This window comes from Stegodyphus dumicola, chromosome 5, assembly GCF_044657685.1.
Source record: "Stegodyphus dumicola isolate Sdum_Otavi_A_Nest chromosome 5, ASM4465768v1".
NCBI classification, from domain to species: Eukaryota; Metazoa; Arthropoda; class Arachnida; order Araneae; family Eresidae; genus Stegodyphus; species Stegodyphus dumicola.
This window is the reverse complement of record NC_140772.1, coordinates 123,537,766-123,558,455: the sequence shown is the minus strand read 5'-3', so window position 1 is coordinate 123,558,455 and position 20,690 is coordinate 123,537,766.

Genomic DNA, 20,690 nt, shown 5'->3' with positions numbered 1-20,690 from the left:
ATCAATAGCGTCAGATCCTGGCACCCATTCAAAAAATCATTAATAATAATTTAATATCATTAATAAAATTTTGAAACCTTCTAGTACAAACCTTTTTCTTAAATTTTTGTAAAATAACAAAAATAACTAAAGTTCTAACCCTTCTATCATAACCCCATTACTTGATCAAGGTGCCTTGTTCGAGAAATGGGGTAATAATAGAGGGGTTAGAACTTTATTATGCTTTGTATTTTACGGTTAAAGGATATTTAAAAGGTTTATAGAACCCCTATATTTTTTTAATCAATTTAATTTTTAGATGCCAAAAAAGGATTAGATTAAAAAAATATAAGACGGAATCAAAAATAACATATATAATAATTAATATGAAGGGATTGAATCAAGATGAATAATGAGGAATCTACAATTTTATCTGAAAGGAAAAGGAAGAAAAAGGCCTATATGAAACATTATTGGTCATTGGAAAGAGTAAAAGAAGCAAATCGATGGAGATTACGAGAGAGGAGAAGAGATCCAAACGTTCGATTCAAAGAGAGAGAATACCAACGAATGAGACGATGGAAATGTTGGGAAAACTCTCTTCCTAAACATAGACACAAGCATGACAATACAGTATTCATACCATGTCCGTCAATGGAGGAAGGTCAAAATATTATTAAACGGATGAATATTTCGGAAGCAACACGAACTAATTATGAATTTTATTTTAATGAATTCTATGACTGGTATCGAAAACATGGTGATGGTATAAAATATCATTATAAGAGAGCACTACAGAAATATGAAGAGTATCTGACTGAGGAAAAAAAGAAATCGCGTAATCAAGTGAAGAATAAACTATGGTTTTTATATCGTTTATTAAGTCTTAAATGGGAGCGTCCGAAGCAAACTAATATTAAAAGGTGTCGAGGCCCTCTTCTTACATTAGATGACCTAAAGAAACTGAAAGAAATAGTTATAAAGTGCTATGAATATGAAGAAATGGCATTATTTATTCTCATCATTCTTGAAACTGATTTAAAAGCAAAAGAAATTTTAAAAATTCTGAACGAAACGGATCTTCGACGGCATTATGCACAAAAACAATTGGCATCGTCCAATATATGGGATCAACGTAATCGGTTTTTGTATGAATATCTGGCTTGGGTTATTGCCGGCCCACGTTTCCCTCGACAATTAGATAGTTGTTCAAGAAAGTTAAAACGATTCTTTCGAAAATATTTTCCGTATCGACCTTTTAATCCTTCCTATACTATCATTAAACGTTCCATGAAAATTGTAGGTTATCGTAAACATATGCTAGAAGAAGCAAAAAAAGAGATGGAATCAAAAACGTAACAGCTTATTTTTTAAAAATATAGTAACTGTTAACGTTTATAGATTGAGAGATAACCAGACTGTATCTTCAAATGTATGTAGAGATTTTAAGTGAAACTCGAAATGCTTAGATAGAGTTAAAAAAATGGGAGTGAAGAAATATGTCAGAGAATCAGAGTTATGAAAGAATATTCCATGAAAGGAGTTGGTCAGAGAAAATTTCTTTCAAACAAAATGAAAAATAGGTAAAAAGCAAAAGATTTCCTACCTTTACTGAAGTCCTTGTCATAATGCATATGTAAGCCAATTTGGAAGATGTTACCTCCTTCAACAGCACAGGCGATTTTGAAGCGAAAGTCAGATTACTTAAATAGATAAGAGAGAGTTTATTCTAGAAAGAATTTTGAAATGTTTTGTTGAATGAATAAACTAAAAAAATTGTTTGGGAATAATGTCTCACCTTTTCTAAAAATAGATTTGTGAGAAAAGATTGATTATACCTTTCTTGGAAATCTGTTCTTGAAACATGTTGAGACCTGATCCAAACAAAAAAGGGGAGGTAGAGAGTTAATTTTTATCATGTCTAAAGACATGATAAAAATTAACCAAAAGTTTTTTTTTTTTCACCCAACTTAATTGACTTGATCCTAACAGTTCATTATGGTTCCCTATAAAACCGAGCTATATTCCTATGTACACATTGAGGTTTTCCTTGAATTATAGCCTTTACTTGTGGAAATTGACACATGCATTCGTGCTGATTGAACCCCCTATAGATAAATATACCATTTTGACAAACATCTTTCGCCAATTCTCCACAATCTGGTCCTTTGTAAAAAGCTGGATCCGTGCAGTAACACGACCACTGATAAAATCCATTTTTTTCCGTAAGAATAATCATTCCCCCCTTTTCAGTTTGACACGGGTAAGGGTTCAGTTTGGGCATACAGAGTCCTCGAACACATTGCATTTCTTCCCCGTTTGTGCAAAGAAAATCACATGTATCCACACACCAGACTTTTTCTCGTCGGCAATCTTTAAGCGGTATCGATTCGTTCATGGGGATGGAATCCGATTCCATAACAGAAGTAGGAAAGAAAAATAGAAAGAGACCAAACATCATCAAGAATATATATATTTCAGCCATCTTTTTTCTTTGGACAAAAAACAAAGGATAAGGATATGGAAAGACGAGTTGATCAACACGAAGAACGTCGATCTTGTCGTCGAACGGCTCTTCAGTCTAAAATTAATACTTGGCGAGATGCTTGTACGGCATGCTTTGAAATCATGGATGATTGGGCCACGATCGATTTTAAAAAATTCCATTTCATATTTGAACGATGGGTCTCGATTCTCAATCGTATCTTGGAAAATCCAATTCGTCGATTGGATCGTTACGAAATGTCCATGTATTATTGTGAAGAGCCAGGAGGACCCAAAGAGATTATTCAGTTATATATTAATGAAACCGAAACTGAGGAAGGAAAAATTCCCGTCTACGTTATGTTTAAACTTTTCGAGTTTATTAAAATTCATCGCAATTACTGCTTAAACTATTCCACTTCGAACAAGATGCTGGTAGATCAAAACAGGGGTACGATCAATATGAACACCTATTATGCTAATCAGGTCAATGTAGATCAAACTCGATTTTATCGTAATGAAACGACATGGCAATTATTATTCATTTTTACTTTACATGCCTTGGCTCATTTAGATGTGTTTGATTTATACGATCACGCTTACTATGATTCACACCAGTACGTTCGAGATTCAGGTTTCTTCCGATTATATTTCTATGGACAAGTCATTTGGGGAATATAAAGGAAAAAAAAAAAAAGTCTTATCCTTCCAAAGTTCCTATTGAGTATGTTCAAAAAGTGTTAGAAGAGGAATTAAATCGAAACGTGCGTCGTTCTGAATTGACAGGGACATGTTCGTTGGGGCACGTTTTATTCGACTTGTCTCATTTACAAAAATTTTTTCCCCGCTATAGTCCAGAAGAGTTTATAAAGTTTCGAGACGGTAAATTTATAATCATTCCGGGAAATTACTGGTATGACGCTATGAGTGAAGAACCTCGGGTCCAAGACTATGTAAAACGTTTCTTAAACCGTAATAAAGTAGAAATAAATCCAAATATGCGGCGTCGATCTCAACGTCAACGTTCTAGAAGTCGATCGAGAAGTCCAACGAGAGTCCGAACACGATCTCAAAGTCCAACAAGAGTCCGAAGTCGATCTCCAAGTCCAATAAGAGTCCGAAATCGATCCCGAAGTCGCTCTTCGAGTATAGATATACCCATTCGGCATTACTTGGCTCCTCTACCCAAAAAAAGAGGGAGAAAGAGAAAGTCCAAACTCAAAGCTCGTGTTGGCTACGATCAAAAGTTTATAAAAGCCCTCGAGACAAACGAATCAGGTCTGATTCTAAAACCGACTCGAGGAATGGATCGAGATTTAAATTTGCCGGGATCTATTTGTCGGGGTATTCGCCAAGTCTGTCGCTACAAGGATCCTCAAACGAAACGTTACATCAATTTTGTTCGTGACGGGAGTGAAGACGATGAGTATGTGCTGCAACTGGAATATTAATGAATGATGGGATTTTCTAACGGGTTAAAGGCCAGCGGGACAAGAGCTTTCCAGTGATCCGAATAATGTAAATTATAATGATCGTAATCGTATATATAAGACGGTAAAATGGCTTTATTGGTATGATTCTTCCAAGCATAATCATCTCGAAGAGACAATAATACTGATTTAGAAGTGCATGGTGTTAATAAACCTTGAATCATGCGTGTTTCCAATAAAAGAGATGAACGCGGTCCAAAATATTCGGGATCCATAGCTTGATGAGTGATCTTGGCCGTTTCATAGTTATACACCCACAGTCGTATGGACTGAGGTAAATATCGAGTACTTTCGTCGTGAGTTAAGTTCAAAAATTCTCGAATGGCAGGAATATTACTATTCAGGTACATTATGAAATTATAAATTTGTTCTTCGAACATCTTGTATTTAAACATATCAAATTCAGCAAGATGGTGGCTGGACAGTTTAACACGAAAACATTTTTCCGGATATTGATTTATAATAAAATGTTTAGGATCGATTTGTCGTCGAATAACCAATTTACTGCTATCATCCGAAGTGATAAATTCCAGTTTATACGGATTGGGTTCTTCTAAATATCTTTGATTCAGCTCGAAACATGGAGAGTCGAATCGTTTTACTTTCCCGTCTGATTTATAAACCATTTTATAATAAATATCCATAACTACATAATCCACTAAAATGGGATATTTTTTCTGTTTCAATAAATCGAGGACGAGTTGTTTGTAATCCATCTTCTTGTTTATCTCACAGAAAGCCACGTTCGAATGAGTTGACGAATAGGCTCATGGGGCATGAGTTCTTCTTGAAAAGTATCTAAAACCTCGGCCAGACTGCGTTGTCGACTTTTACAAATCAGTTGATGCGTAATATCGTTGAAGACGACTTTCTCGGAGAGAATGCATTGACCACGACATTTCTTCTTAAAATAATCCAGATGCATGAGTTTCACGTACCGAATAATGTCTCGAGTCGTTCGTCGTTTCAAGAACCGATGCCATTTCTTCTCGTTTAAAAATTCTCGATGACCGATGCGTTCTCTCTTTTCCACATTCAGAGCTCCAATATCCACGAGCACGGGATGATGGTCCGTGTACACAAAAGAATATAATTTTAAAACGAGAGCCGTTCCTGCGAGTCGATAACAAATACTACACAAGAAAACAATGAACGTGTAAAACGTTTCTGCTAAATATTCCGGTTGAAGAATGCGAGCACTATAAAGTCCAGGATTCATTTCAAAGAGACCTATTGTATATCCCGAACGTTCTCGGAAATGCGTCGCAAAAGGCAAGACATACTCCGAACTCAATTGTCGATGAAGAAGGATCAAATCGAAAAAATGTTCGGGCAAGTCACAAGAGCTGCTGGCACTGTAAGATCTCCATTGCATCGAGTGGGAAGTAAACAGGCAGTGGAATCGTCTTTGATTGAAATTATTTAAAATGAGAAAACAGGTATAATCAAAATGCCAAGGACATTTGGAAGGAGCATAATAAACAATTTCTTTCACGTGTTCAATAATAGTATGAGTGGTGGATCGACTCATCTTCTTCTTTCTTTAAAAAAGAAAGATGGTGGTGTCTGTGTCTTAGATATGGATGAGACGCTTGGATACTTTGAAGGAGAAACATTTCAAATTCGACCCAAAACCAATTTCCTGATCCAGTTTTTACGTCTTTGCAATATCGATATCATTTTGTGGAGTAAAGGTTCGGATGATTATGTCGAGCGAGTGATCAACAGTTCATTGCACGATATTGCACGATATGCGTATCGGATATTTGGCCGCACGCAATGTGAAAAGTCGTGCCGAAAGTATAATATTTCAAAATGTTCGGAACATATCAGAGTCTTGTACGATTACGACATTCTTTTAATTGGAGTCGATGATAACGTCAATGAAAATATGGACGAGCGCTATGATTTAAGAATTCACGTGAAGCCGTACAAGCAGATACATCCCCGTGATCAAGAACTGTATAAAGTCGTGGAAAAAATTACCCAATTTTGTATAGATCATCAACGAGAGTTGTAGATGAAGCGAGATAGGGTTTTTGCTATGTCAGCTGGGAACCCCATTCCGTATAGAGAAGTGAGTACGAGAAAGTTATGTGTATATAGTTCTTGAAGCAATGACGTCATTTTTAAACAAACCAATAGTGAGCCAGTTTTAAAAAATGATGATTGGGAAAAGGTCGGTTGAAAATCTGGCTGGAAAAAATATGTCAGGAAAATTTACAACCATTAAAAAAAAAACTTTTTGCTAATTTTTATCATGTCTTCTAGACATGATAAAAATTAATGACCCCCCCCTTTTTTGTTTTCAATGATGTCTCAGCATCATGTTTCTAAAATACACCATGACTCACCATTTCTAAAAATAAAATTCCAAGAAAAGAATGAGTCATAGTTTATTTTTAGAAATGGTAAGACATCATTCAGAGACAAAAGGGTGGTAGTGTTAATTTTTATCATGTCTAAGACATGATAAAAATTAACAAAAAGTTTTTTTTTTTTTTTTTTTTTTTTTTTTTTTAACTCTCCAGATATTTTTGTTCCAGCTCTCACAAAATTTTTTTTCACTCGACTCCATCAACCAAACAAGACATTGCAAAATTCTTTCTAGAATGAATTCTCGCTTATCTATTTAAGTCATCCCATTTTCGCTTCAAATCAGTTTGTGCTGCTAAAGAGGTAACATCTAAGGCCAGTAGTCTAATAACCAAGATACTACATTCTACTTTGTTCGAAAAAAAGAAATCTATTGAGTAAGAATGTATTATTCGTTGATTATCAAGAATATTCTTTCTTCTCCCATCCTTGAGAAAGCTATCGACGAATTAAAAGAACGTCAAGGTGCTCTCAACTTAATATGTCCCGACTGGGAAGATGTTTTAAATCACGATCCGCTGTACGAGACACATTGTCAACAAAAAGTTCAATTTTCCAAAGGAACTCGAAAAGATACTGTTCACATCCGAAACATTATTGGTTTACAAAATTGCTATAATGTTCTCGTGGCTGGTTATTGGTATTTGAAACCGGGGGAGAATAATAAAACAGGAACTTCGTTCATGACTCGACTGTGTGCTCCTTTAACTAAAATTGGCGAAAGCATGAAAGAGAATCCGCAACACAAATTTGCGGAGAATTGTCGTTTTTTCATGGACCGGTGCGATCCCGCGTTTTGCTCTGCTTGTAAAGGAGCCCAAGATAAATTTCAAATTCATAGAAATATGTGGTATATACGAAAGAGTCGGATCTTTAATGGAGAGGGTTTAAAAAATACTTTTCAGTGTTCGATTGAAAATATGTTTGGTACGACGACTTCTTTTCTAGGTATTCTAAACCTTCAAATTTCTAACCGGTACACTTTCGGAGAAAATTCGTACAAGATAGGAGGTTTAGTTCGCGAATTTATCTTATTTAAAGAATCTGTCCTGTTCTCGACCGATCTGGATATCGAAACTCCTCTTTCCCTCCCTGTAGTCGAAGAGATGGAAGAAGGGGAAGAGAAGTGTCCCGAAATTATCGGCATTCCCAATTACTTCAAACCCGTTACTCATTTTTAAATAAGAAGAAAGCATTTAGAAATGGATTTATGGAAAATCCATCGTCGACATTTATTATCCAAACGACGTTACCGATTTTTTGCCAAGATGGCTCAAAAAGAAATGGATCAACTTCCCTATCTCACCCCTCATAATATGTTTATTCATCGAGGTTTATCGGAATCGCTGTTGAGTAACAGTTTTGTGATTACCGATCATATGCTTTCCAGCATTATACACCGAAAAGATAATATTGATCCTCAGTACAGTCAATATTTGAACAAAATTGTTCCTTGCCGCAATTTTAATCAACCTCTCCTCCTTCAGTTAATAGCCACCTCGATCGCGGAAAAGGTGAAAACGGAACAGAAAGAATTACCGATGGACACAAGAGGACTTCCTAAAGACCCAATAGAGGATCCAAATGCTAGAAAAGTAAGTGTTATTAAGGGGGGTCCAGGAACCTCCACGGAGGATGCACTGAATCAAATGTTTGGCGTAAACAAGTAATTTAAAAAATAATGGACGACCCTGTCAAAATGGTGAAGGTTCAACGAAACGATATGGTCTACAGTGTTCGAAAATATTTATTATCGATCCATAATCTACAAACCAAATATAAACTTTTGCAATATTTTGAACAAATAGGGGCCCAACGAGATAATGCCGGTCTGGTGCATGAAGATCGAGGCGATAAAATAAAAGTTGTGAACCTCTATTGAAAAAAAGAAGATGACGCTTTGGATATTTCTTCTCGTCTTTTATCTTTACCTGATCATGATCTACCTGTTTCGAAACGAGTCCCAAACGACTACAACCCCTCCTTGGCAATCCATTTCTTACCACCCTCCTCAGCTGACGACGCTTTATTCGACTTGCATTCACGCAACCGACTGTGACGACGATCAAATATGTTTTCGGGGTGAATGTCTTCCCAAACTCCTTCCCCATGCCACTTGTTCTTCAGCTACGGGAGAGTGGGTTCTGGTGAATCAAAAAGGATTGAAATTCGCGACCTGTTTTTGTAAATACCCTCATCTCGTCACGCAAAAAGAACGCGGGGGGAATTGTGATGTGGACATTGCTTGCGGACCTCACGGCCGATTAGAAAGTTTAGACAAAGATCCTTTGAAAGAAGGTAAATGTGTTTGCGATTTTGGATACAAGCCGCTTTTGCAAGGTTTCGGGTGTGAAAAAATGACCGCTCACGAACGATTAGCGTTTTCGACGGAAGAAGAAGAAAACAACGTATGGATCCAACCGTATTTTCCGAAAAGTATCTCGCGTCTTTCCCAAAACCCGGTTACTTCCAGCAGCCCTGTTCCTTCGATGCTTTTACAGGTCAGCCTTTAAAACATACTTTTTATCATGCAGAATTTGGAAGTTGTGTGTGTGATCCGAGGTATGGGAATATCGGGGTGCGACTCGATCATCCCTATTATTTGAAAAATAACGATAAGGGCTATAATGCTTGCGCGAATATTTTTAAAAGCGAACCCGATTCCCCGATCCATCATGTGAAACTGTTTGCCTATTTCTACATGTTTGATTATTCGCCGGTCGCGTTCATCGAATTTGAGAATTTAGACCCGATTCAATTATCCTATCCTTTCAATTATTACGTGGTCCAATCCAAGAAACACCATCTACAAATCGAAGAAACGTGGCCTTTTGACTACATGCAATATGTTTTTAAGTACCTTCCCTTTACGGTGCATACGCGTCACTGCCACGAAGATCCTATTTTTCATGTCAAAACGTGCTACGAAAATATTATTCGACAAAACCAGCTCACGCGTTGCCAGTTGATCGAGCAAGAACTGGATGGAAAATTAAGTCAACACGCGAACGCCTACACGCTCCTGTATCGATATCCCGTATGTATTTTTTCAGAGGAGGATCGACGCGTTCCCGAAATTTATCAAGGCCATGTCGTTCTCAATCCTTTCCATTTACTGTTGAAAGACCTCCCAAACCCTCTTCGATCGAACGGTATTCAGATGAAACCGAATGAGGAAGGCATGTGGCATGTCACGTTCGCTCGAGCTCCTTATGTAGAAACATATGCGGCGACGTTAGATCCAGCCGTCTTTCCCGATATTAAAGGAGAACCCACGAAAGCGTTGGAAAAAGGTCATTTCTTTTAAAGAGAAAGAGAGAGAAAATCAAAATAAAAGAAAGGGAGACATATAATCAAAATAAAAATGAAACGCGCTCATGAAGAATCCGAAAAGGAAATGGACCATGAAGAGGGGGAGAAGGAGGAAGAAGAACCTACCCATAAACGAATTAAAGAGTCGGACGTGTCTCTATTATTAGAGCTTCAAAATAAACACACGGATCCCGGTCAGCAAATGAATCGAGAATTGGAAACGGCTCGCGAAAAATATCTCGTTTCTTATCTACGGAAAGTCATTGAAAAACTGCCCATGAGTAAACACGTTCTAGATTCAACGACTGAAATTCCAGAAGGCTACGAAGGATTTTTAAAAATGTACAGTATCGCTAAAACATGCGTCCATTCGGAAATTCAGTTAAAAAAATTGATGGCGTTTAATTCCATCTTTGACATGTTGAATGGCGTGATCGGAAAAGTCATTCACGATAAATATATCGCTCCATATTTAACGAAACTCGTCACCGATCACGATTTGAATCGGGCTTTTGCCGTATTCCAAGAAACTCTGCAAGCAGACGATACGAACGTATCCACGGAACTCCATTGCGTTTCGTTTTTGGTTCAAGACGAATTGTCAAAGAAGGAACCTCTCAAAGTCCCCAACCCTTTGTATAATCGTTTCACGCAGCAAATGTATGCCGTCAGTAAATACGTGACAAGTATATTAATGGCGATCGCAGCGAATCATACAACTGCATCTACGCCTGACTTTGAAATGATCGAAACACCTAGAAAAGGAGAAAAATAACCAATGAAAAAAAAAAAAGCTTAGGAATACGAAAGTCCATTAGTAACAAAACATGACAATGTTAATTGAAAAAAAAAAAAAACTTTTTGTTAATTTTTATCATGTCTTTAGACATAATAAAAACTAACTCTACCCCCCTTTTTTCTTTTGGTTGTGAATGATGTCTCACCCTTTCTAAAACTAGATTTCTAAACAAAAGAATGAGTCATATCGTTCTTGGAAATTTATTTTAGAAACATGTTGACACCTGATTCAAACCAAAATAGGGGTGAGGGGTTGTAAAGTTAATTTTTATCATGTCTAAAGACATGATAAAAATTAACAAAAAGTTTTTTTTTTTTTTTTAAATAGTCGGTTTGATGTGGACAAGAAGTTACCCTTTTTTAACCGGAATAAACTTTCACTTAACTATTTAAATCGTCAGTCAGTGCTGTGGCCTGGATCCAAGCTTATACTCCATCATAGGAAAAACCTTCTTATTTGGGTCCATATTCTTAAAAGAATTTCTTTTTTTGAATGTCTATTCTCCATTCGATAAACCACGCAACCAACACCAGAAACACGATCCATCGAAACTGAAATATATAGAAGATTTTAGGAAAGAAATGAAATCCATGGAATATAGTTTCGGCCGCTTCATGGTACCGTAAACGCCGATCAAGGTTGACGAGCTGTTTAACCGGTTCAGGAGCGATTAGTAATTGTCTGTCTTGATTCACCAGAATCACGGAATGAGCCCAATCCACCTCATTTAAAGAATCCACGTTGAATTTTTCTGCCGAGGGGTAATTGGGATAAACATGTTCCGTTACATATCGTAAATGCGCGTCTAAGAGTTGAGCTGTAAAAATAATATTTTTAGGATACGTTAATAACAATTGACTTCTTAGAAATTCTTCCTGATAAGGAATCCAAGCTGATGAACGATCAAGAATCGTTTCCATCATGATATTATTTCATCTACTCTGTTTTTTTCTTCTTTACCTATTCCAATGTTTCATGTACCGAAATTTACTCGTCTATTATTCGGGACAATCGATCCCTTTTCATTTCAATCTTCTTCAATGGTATCGACAAGTCCATCAAGAAAAATCATCACATAATAAAGGAATCATTAGTGGATAAAACAATGTTTGGTTTTAATCTTCGTTCGACTCTCGCCATAACCATTTTAATATGTCTGGTGACAACACTGGTCATCATGGCCCTCATCGTATATCGTCTCTCCTACGGCAGTGTGGCTTTCGTTTACGATGCTGCTGATCCGAATAAAGTGACGACCAAAGGAACGACAGCGAGCGATTTCTGGGCCAACAATAAAATGTTGGTCATTGCTCCAACGGTTGTCAATGTGATCAATATACTAATGGTCGGTTTATTACTTTACGTGTAACCGAAAAGAGAATAAAGACTAGATTCAAAAATACATCACGATGGATACAAAGGTTATCATGGTGATTATCTTATAAGGAATTGTATTTGTCTCGTTACTCAATTTCGGCTACCTGGCAACAGCTATTTACAGTGATGCGACACCCAAAACAGGAGCCGAACATTTTAATCAACGCAACTGGATGTTTTACGGAAATATAATGCTACATATTATAGCTCTGATGCTAGGTGTAGGCATTTTTATGAAAAAGTAATGATTTAATTAAAAAAATATGACAAGACCTATCCAAGATGAATCCAAAATCTTTCAGAGAAATACTTTCATAGATAACGATGAGTCACTCGTATTCATAAACACGTTCAAGGTGATGGACGTGCGTAACTTCAATCCAAGAAGAAATATACCAACAACTGCTTTTATTGACATCTTGCCCACTCAAGAAGGAAGAACAAGAATGATCAGAGTCAACTAGAAAAATTTCCTAAGAAAAAAAAAAAAACTTTTTATTAATTTTTATCATGTCTTCTAGACATGATAAAAATTCTCTCTACTCTCCTTTTCGTTTTGAATGATGTCAACATGTTTCTAAAAATAGATCTCTAAGAATGAATCATACTTTTCTTGGAAATCTATTTTTAGACACATGTTGACATCATTCAAAATGAAAAGGAGGGTAGAGTTAATTTTTATCATGTCTAGAAGACATGATAAAAATTAACAAAAAGGTTTTTTTTTTTTTTTTCATTACTAGAGAATATTTTTCTCAGCTCTCAGAAATTTTCCCAGCCAACTCGATTGACCAGACATCACCATTTTTTTACAATAATGAACTTTCACTTATTTATTTAAACCATCCCAGTTTCACTTCAAATTAGTCTGTGCTATGACCTGAATACAAGCTTCTGTTCAGGTACGTTAATAATATATTTTTTATTTCTTTGGCTTTTCGCGTTTAGTTTATGTGATTCGTCTTTCGCTATAGAGATCCAATATTTTATAATCGCAATTTTGATTTAAGATGGTCACCATTTTCGCCATTTTCCGTAGCGCTTGATCTGTTCGAGTGTCTATGTTGCGTCTATCTTCATAAGACATATCTAAATACAGCTCATTGGCGTTCGGTTCAATATTTAGGTGATACACTTCATGATTGCGTTCTTTGTCCATGAGAAAATTGAACACATCAAATTCATTTGGCCGGCGATCGGATTTGAACGGTTTCAGGACTCTCGGACTGTAAAGTCGTTTCCCCTTCGGATCAAAGACGAAACCCGGACAAGGTCCACCTTCTTGAGAACGAACTTCCACCTCGTCCGGTTCGACATCTTCTTCGACCGTCGGCCATTGTCGGAACGATACTGTAATTTAAACCGTCGCCAGTTGTCCATAAACGCGTCGAGAGTATCCTCCGATTCTGGAAAATATTGTCGGTAAAGCGTTTCGGCTTGAGTTTGTTCTTCGGGTAATAAATTGGCATAGTCCACATATTCAGTGAACAATTTCCGGAAAATAGGATCTTTCTCACTTAAATAAGTGGCCATTTCATCCAACGTCATTTCGTATAACTGTTCGACAAAATTCATGATGGAAGTGCTTTTTTCTTCTTATTATTATTGAATTTTCAAAGCGGACATTATATCTTCCATTCTCTCACATTGATAGCGGTATTTTAAATATTTGAAAGATGTGATGGCCATGAGCGCTAGAAAAATGACGAGCGTTAAGACCGTGAAATGAAATTTAAAGTGAGTTTCTTCCTCATGCACAATCAACACGCAAATGGAATAGAGTAATCCGCCCGCCAAAGCAAAGATACCGAACGGTTCTAGCTTCGAAATATTCATGGTGACCCTAAAAGCGACTGGGCAACTCTCAAGTTAGTAAATACTTTATTCCAAAATTCTTCGTGAATAGCGAGCGAATTTTCTAAAGAGGCCTGGAACGTTTCGTACTGAGGCAGGGTTTGAGCAAACGATAAAATACAATCTTTGGGGTTATTTATCGGCGTATGAACTAACCATTCGCGCAACCGGTTCCACGTTTCGGGCCAACATTGAATTTCTTGGTTGAACCGATCGGCAATCGAGGGACCGAACGTTGCATTCAAAAACCAAGAAATGCAAGCTACAGTTTGTTTCATAATCGTTTCTGAATTCATGGTTCCTTATTTTTAAATATTTTTTTCATTTATTTCAGAAAAAGAAAAAGAAGAGCAAAGAATGAATCATTTAGACGAATTGTTTCAGTACCTTCTCCAACACAAGAAAACAATTGTGTTTGGGAACCTGAGTCGATTGCCCTATGTGATCAACGATTACATTTCCAAACATTTATCCCACCTCACCATTTTTGTCATTTGTCCCTTTTATACGTACCCGTCTTCCCCTCATGTGCGTGTGATTAAACCGGAAGAATTGAGCACAAACACGAACAAAAACTACATTGAACCTTTTCCGCATGCCGTTTTACACCACGACATTAAAACGGCTCAACACCTCGTCATTTTAACGAGCCACATGATTTTTATCGATCGATACCATACGTGTTCCTATTTATCCTATTTTCATTTCCCGGGAAGTTTAGAAAGGTATATGGAAAAAACCAAACAGCTGATGGATTTGGCACAGACGTTCCTTTACAAAACGGATCTACCCGAAGTTAAAGAGTCCAAGAAAGCTCTTTCGATCGGTCCTAGTTCTACCCTGGATCGATGGATCAGTCCCGAGAATCCCGATCCGACTCCCTTAGAAAACATGTCATGGATTTTAATCGATCTCACGTCCTTCCGGAATACGTCGTCACTGTTATTTCATTTTTGTACAGCTTTTGATTACATGCTGAATCATATCGATCGCATTGAAGGCTGGCAATTGTGTTTTAAAACGTCCGCGGAAGCTCGTGCTTATAAGAAACTCGTTCAGAAATGGATCGATTATCTCTGCTGTAGGGAATTCCAGCACGGGAACGTGTTACAATTGAATGAAATTCTCTCCCTCACGCCTTTTTATCGAGCAGGGACGGTCGATCTTCCCATTATTTTAGAAAAGAAACGATTCGGACCTTTGGAATATATTCTTTGCACATCGGTTCAAGATGCGTATCGAGCTTCTATGCGATATAACTTAGATCCTGTCGTCGGATCCGTGTTTCGATTGAAATAAAGTCAGAATGAATGATCCTAACGAGGATGATGTTTCGAAGGAAATTCCACCTCTTGGAACACCCGAAGTTATTTATTATGACGATATTCTACCTTCACAAATTCAAAACCAAGTCGACCTTCCCGACGATTTCGAACTTCAATTTCCTCTCCACACGTATGCCAAATCCGATGTAACTACTAGCCCTTACATTATTCGACCGTCCGTTTCTCCTTCTTCTCGAAGTTCGAGTCCAAGTTCAAGAAGAAGTCCAAGAAGGAGCAGGAGTCCGAGTCCAAGAAGGAGCAGAAGTCCAAGTCTAAGCAGGAGCAGGAGTCCAAGTCCAAGAAGAAGAAAAAGTCGGAGAAATCGTAGTCGTAGTTTAGAAATACGTCATTCTAGAAGAAGAAGTCCTGTAAGAAGAAGTCGTTCGGCTTCCTTTTCATCGTCTGCATCTTCTGCTTCCTCTCCTTCCAATATGAATCGTAGAGGAACACAAAGACCCATTCGTAGAAGATCTATGAGAAGACGTCGAGGATATGTTCTTGGATCTCGAACCGTTCATGTGGGTCCTAATCGATTGCTTCATAAATATGGTAATCATTCCATTACGTTTGTGACCGAAGGTGGGGCCCACATACGAAATAAGAAAATTCCCAATAAAGCTTGTCGATATCTATTAAGTCATTGCTCACGACGGCATCCAACAGCTCGAGATCGATTGCCACGACAAGCTCGTATTGTTTTGAGAAAGAAAAGAGCTTAAACACAACGAGTTAAAAAAGAAACAATATTCAAGCAATTCACAAAAGCCAAAAAACAATTCAACAAAATAATAAAGTTCACTTACCAAAATGTGTATTTAATAGACTTTAACTGAAGCTCCTTCGAGGCTGGTATCCAAAGCACAGACTGATCTGAAACCGAAACTCGAGTAATTTAAATAGTTAAGTGAAAGTCCTTTTTCTGGTTTTATCGATCGAACCAACTGGGAAAAATTCCCAGAGCTTAAAAAAAAAAAAAAAAAAAAAAAAACTTTTTGTTAATTTTAATCATGTCTTCAGACATGAATAAAATTAACTATCCCCCTTTTGTTCAAATGATGGTAATCTGTTGTCTCGATATGTTTCTAAAAATAGAACATGACTCATTTCTTTCTTGGAAATTTATTTTTAGAAATATGTTCGAAAGGATGAGACATCATTCCCAGACAAAAAGAAGAGAGAATTAATTTTTATCATGTCTATAAGACACGATAAAAATTAACAAAACGAATTTCTCATTTGATACTGAGGACAAGATGGAGCAGGAAAACACTGTAACCCTGGAGCCTTTGACATTACCCTTGAAGGATCGTCTCAAGTACGTGTTGGATGAAGTCGTGCTGGAAGAATTTAGTCAATCTAATTTGTTTACGACTAAAACCACCGTTCAGTTGAGAGTTTTAAAAAGAATAGCTAATATGATGATGTTTCCGTGGACCTTGATTCAAGATTTGAAACCTCTTGTACCCGTCATCGATACTGTTTAGATACCATTTGGCGTTTATGGATGGATGTGCAACAGCAGTTGGTACAAAATAAAACCATCTCCACGCCAGATGAATGGAATATGATCGAGAAAGTTTTATCTAAAGACTATTCTAGATCGACCGATCTAATAAAACTTTCCAACATCTTATTCAAACGACAGGAAATACCTAAGATAGAAGTGTATAAATTATTTGCCGTAGACGGATTGCTGGGCGAGGATCTGCAAAAGTATGTTTTTAATCTACAGTACGGAGGAGATGAAAAAACACCTTTAAACGAACAAGAAGCTCTAGATTTTAAAGCAGTTCATGCTCGAATCGTCCGTTGTTTATATCACGAAGTTTCCAAACGATCGGAATCTCTTCTCTACGTGGATGTGATTCGACGTACTATAGAAGAAATAATAAACACTACACCTTCTACCAGTGATGAAGTAAGCGAATGGGGTGCATTGTATTTAAAGTATCTTGGAGAGGATCTATTTTCAAATATATTTTACGAAATTAAAGTCTGGAAGACGAAAGAATTGGAACAATACCAGGCGAAAAAGAATCAACAAGAAAATAATTCTCAAAAGAGAAAGAATGTGAGAGAGGGTCCTAGAATCAAGAAGAAAAACAAAAATAATATGTCGGACCCTACTTTAGCTTCGATTGATTATTTCGACCCTTCGATTGTCAATTTGCAACCTGTTCGTTATCCTTCTCCCAAGAGTCCACCTCCATCGGAAAAGGGGGAAGAAGATCCTATTTCTCCCGAGAGTCCACCTCCATCGGAAAGGGGAGGAGAAGATCGTGTAGAAGTTTCCTTCGAAAGACTAGAGTGTGAAGACGAAAATGTAGAAACTACAAGTAGTGAACAAGGCAAAATGAACCCCTAGAGACTCGGAACATTTTTTCCATGGCTCTTTAATGGAATATAAAGAGTGGACAGTCCAATAATACATTGAAGGTATGTGGGAGACTATATATATATTTTTGGAATAGATTTGAATACTTTAGATGCACAAATATTAAACGAAGTGAACTTGTTTTTGTCCTTTACAAGAAGAACTATTAACCATGATAAAATGTTTTTCGAATAGCATCCTTTCCAAAATATTTTTTCATCAGGTTCCATCCTCAACTGTAAAAACTGATTTTGACAAGATTTTATAGATAAGATAGTTCATTAAAAAAAATTTTTGAGAACTGGTTTTTATCGCTATTCCATACGCAACTGTAAAAACTAAAATTTATAGGATTTTATAGTTGAGACAATTTATTTTTTAATTAAAAAAAATTGTTTTTCGAACTGGTTTTTGTATATGTTCCATACGCAACTGTAAATACTGAATTGAATCTCATTTTATACTTGTTACTATATAAAAAAAAAGAATCCTTTTATTTTTGTTGTTAAAAAAGCAACAACATCGAACTTTTTTTCGATATATAGGAACAAAGCCCTCCTCCAAGATGAAATGGGATTCGTTTCAAAATAGAAATGAATATACTGTCACTTCTTACGATCTCGATCACGCTATTCGGTATGCTCAAAAAGCGACTCAACTCTATATTTACGAACAAGCTCTTCAAAGTCGGTACGCTTTTATTTTTAAACATACCACCTTCCAAATAAGAAAAGCCGACTCCAAACGGGATTACTACATACCTAAAACCCTCGATCCAGAACAATGTCACGTCGTCGAAAAATTTGTTTTTACGCAAACGGGATGTGACATGATTGCCTGCTTCCCTTTCCAAGAAAATTTAGAATCGTGTTCCCCGGAAGATGAACCGCGATGGATTCGACTCGGAACGGGTTTCAGTTTAGCCTGCCAACCCGCCTGCGATCGTTTATATTCCAACACGCAGCAGAGTATGGACACGGAATATCGAAATGGAAAATGTGTAGCCGTAAATCTCGCCAAGAAATTATTAGCTCTCTTGCCCGAACAAGTTTTCTTTCAATCGAATCATCCTTCTCTTCCTCGTCATCATGCCGGCCTCAATCTCGTCGAGGGTCATTTACGACTCAACCAGCCTTATTGTGAAGCGTACGGTCTTGTTTTCAACGGGTCTGATTGTGTGACGACGACGGGGCAAGATATTGGCGAATTTTTCTTGGGAAGCAGTATCTATCGATCTATTTCCACTCTGCAAAAAAATCATACGTTACCACCATATCCTCCTCATCTTCCCGACTTTGTACAAAACTGGCCCAAGAAACATGTGAAACGGTCCTTGGTTCATGAATTGGCGATTGATGTAGGGATCGATATCGGATTAGAAGCCGCGCAAAAAATCCTTGAAAAACGGATGCCTAAACTCTTAACCAAATTGAGTATGCAGTCTCTTCCCATTCAATCGGCCATCCTTCAAGCCGTCGTTCGGACCCAATTAAGTACGCTCGCAACACTTTCCAGAATCGCCGCGACAGGATTCTCGGTTACTTCCAATGTGCTGACGGGTATAAGTATTCTGTCCGCCGTACTCGATATATTGGATCCGTTTCATTTCAATAAAGTGCTGACCGCTCGAACTCTTTACGATATCGACTGGCGATTAGACGTTCAGTTTTATCAATCGGAAACGGACCATGTTCTAGAAATCACACCCGATCTTCTATGGGACGTGTTAGAAGAAGATGCGAGCGATCGATACCTCTTCTTTGCCGAGAAAGTGCAAGAATATTTAGATGCTATCCATAAAGTGCCCATGACCGATCGACCCCAAACGCGAATGTCATTTCTCCAAAAATCACGAACAGACGAAAGAGCCCGAAAAATTGGATTTATTTCACGATAATTGTTTATTTGTTAAGAGGATTCACCTTCCTATTTCAACCCTACATGCATTACTTATACGTGACCATCTTTTTCCTATTTGTGTTTTATTTTTATCGTCATTCTAAATGAAAGCTGAAGATTTTTGGAGGGAAAAAAACGAATGACTTGGAGGGGGAGTAACTAACCAGTGAATAAACTAAAAATCAGTTAGTACTTACAAATTACAAGAAGATGTTTCTTCTTTCACAGCACAGAGTGATCTGAAGTGAAACTTGGAGTTTAAATAGATAAGCAAGAGTCTCTTCCAGAAACAATTTTAACATGTCTGATTTTCTGGATCAAGTCGGCCGGGAAAAAACTCTAAGAGCTGAGAAAAATTTCTAGGAAAAAAAAAAAAACTTTTGGTTAATTTTTATCGTGTCTTTTTATCATGTCTAGAAGACATGATAAAAATTAACCAAAAGTTTTTTTTTTTTCAGCTTTAAAAAATTTTGAGAAATTTTTTCCCAGCCGACTCGATGGACAAGATACCATTTTTTAAGAATGGACTCTCGTTTACCTATTTAAGCTTTCCAAGTTTCGTTTCAAATGAGTTCGTGCTGCGGATACTGTTTTCCTGAAGATCTTTCAATAATACCACTTTCTCGGATAAAATTCATCACCATTCGCTTTTTTAGCATAACTTAGATAGATATAGAGAAATTCCTCGTTTTTATGATCTTTCGGGTAATACTCATTTCCATTTTCGTCTCGTGCATATCGGATGTAATTCGTCTCTGGCTTTTCCCGAATTCTATCCTGTATATAATATTCTTTTCCAATGCTGGATTTAGGATAAATCTCTCCTCCCCTCGCATTGACAGCATACGTTTTCACATTTACATCCAATGAATTTAACGGGTATTCTCCTCCATTGTTTAATTTAGGATAAAACTCGTCTCCGGAATTGGATTTGGCGTACCGACGAGGAAGCGCTATATATTCATGACCCCGATATTCCACAGCGTAATATTCATTTCCATGCTCATCTTTGGCAAAAATAGGTCGATTGTCATTATCGAAATAATACAGCTCCTGTTTAGGTTTTTTAGGATCTTTTGGATATCGTTCTTTTCCAAATTCATCTATGGTGTAAACCGAAACCATGTTTTTTTCCTTTACCGATCTTGATATTTACATGAGTCACCTCCCTAAAAAACGATTATCCAGTTATCTTTTGATACATCTTTCGAATCCAGTCTTCAATCGATTGGCCCGTCGTTTTGAGATGTTCGGAATTATGAACGGTCAAATAAGCCATGTAAGCGGCTAGACCAAACGTGAGGACTAATAAAAATAAAAAGATGAGCCGGTTCGTTAAGAGGGTGACTGCGACTAGGATGATGCTGATGTAAACCGTAGAGTAAAACAATATGCCTTGACCTAAATAACGATCCATTTTT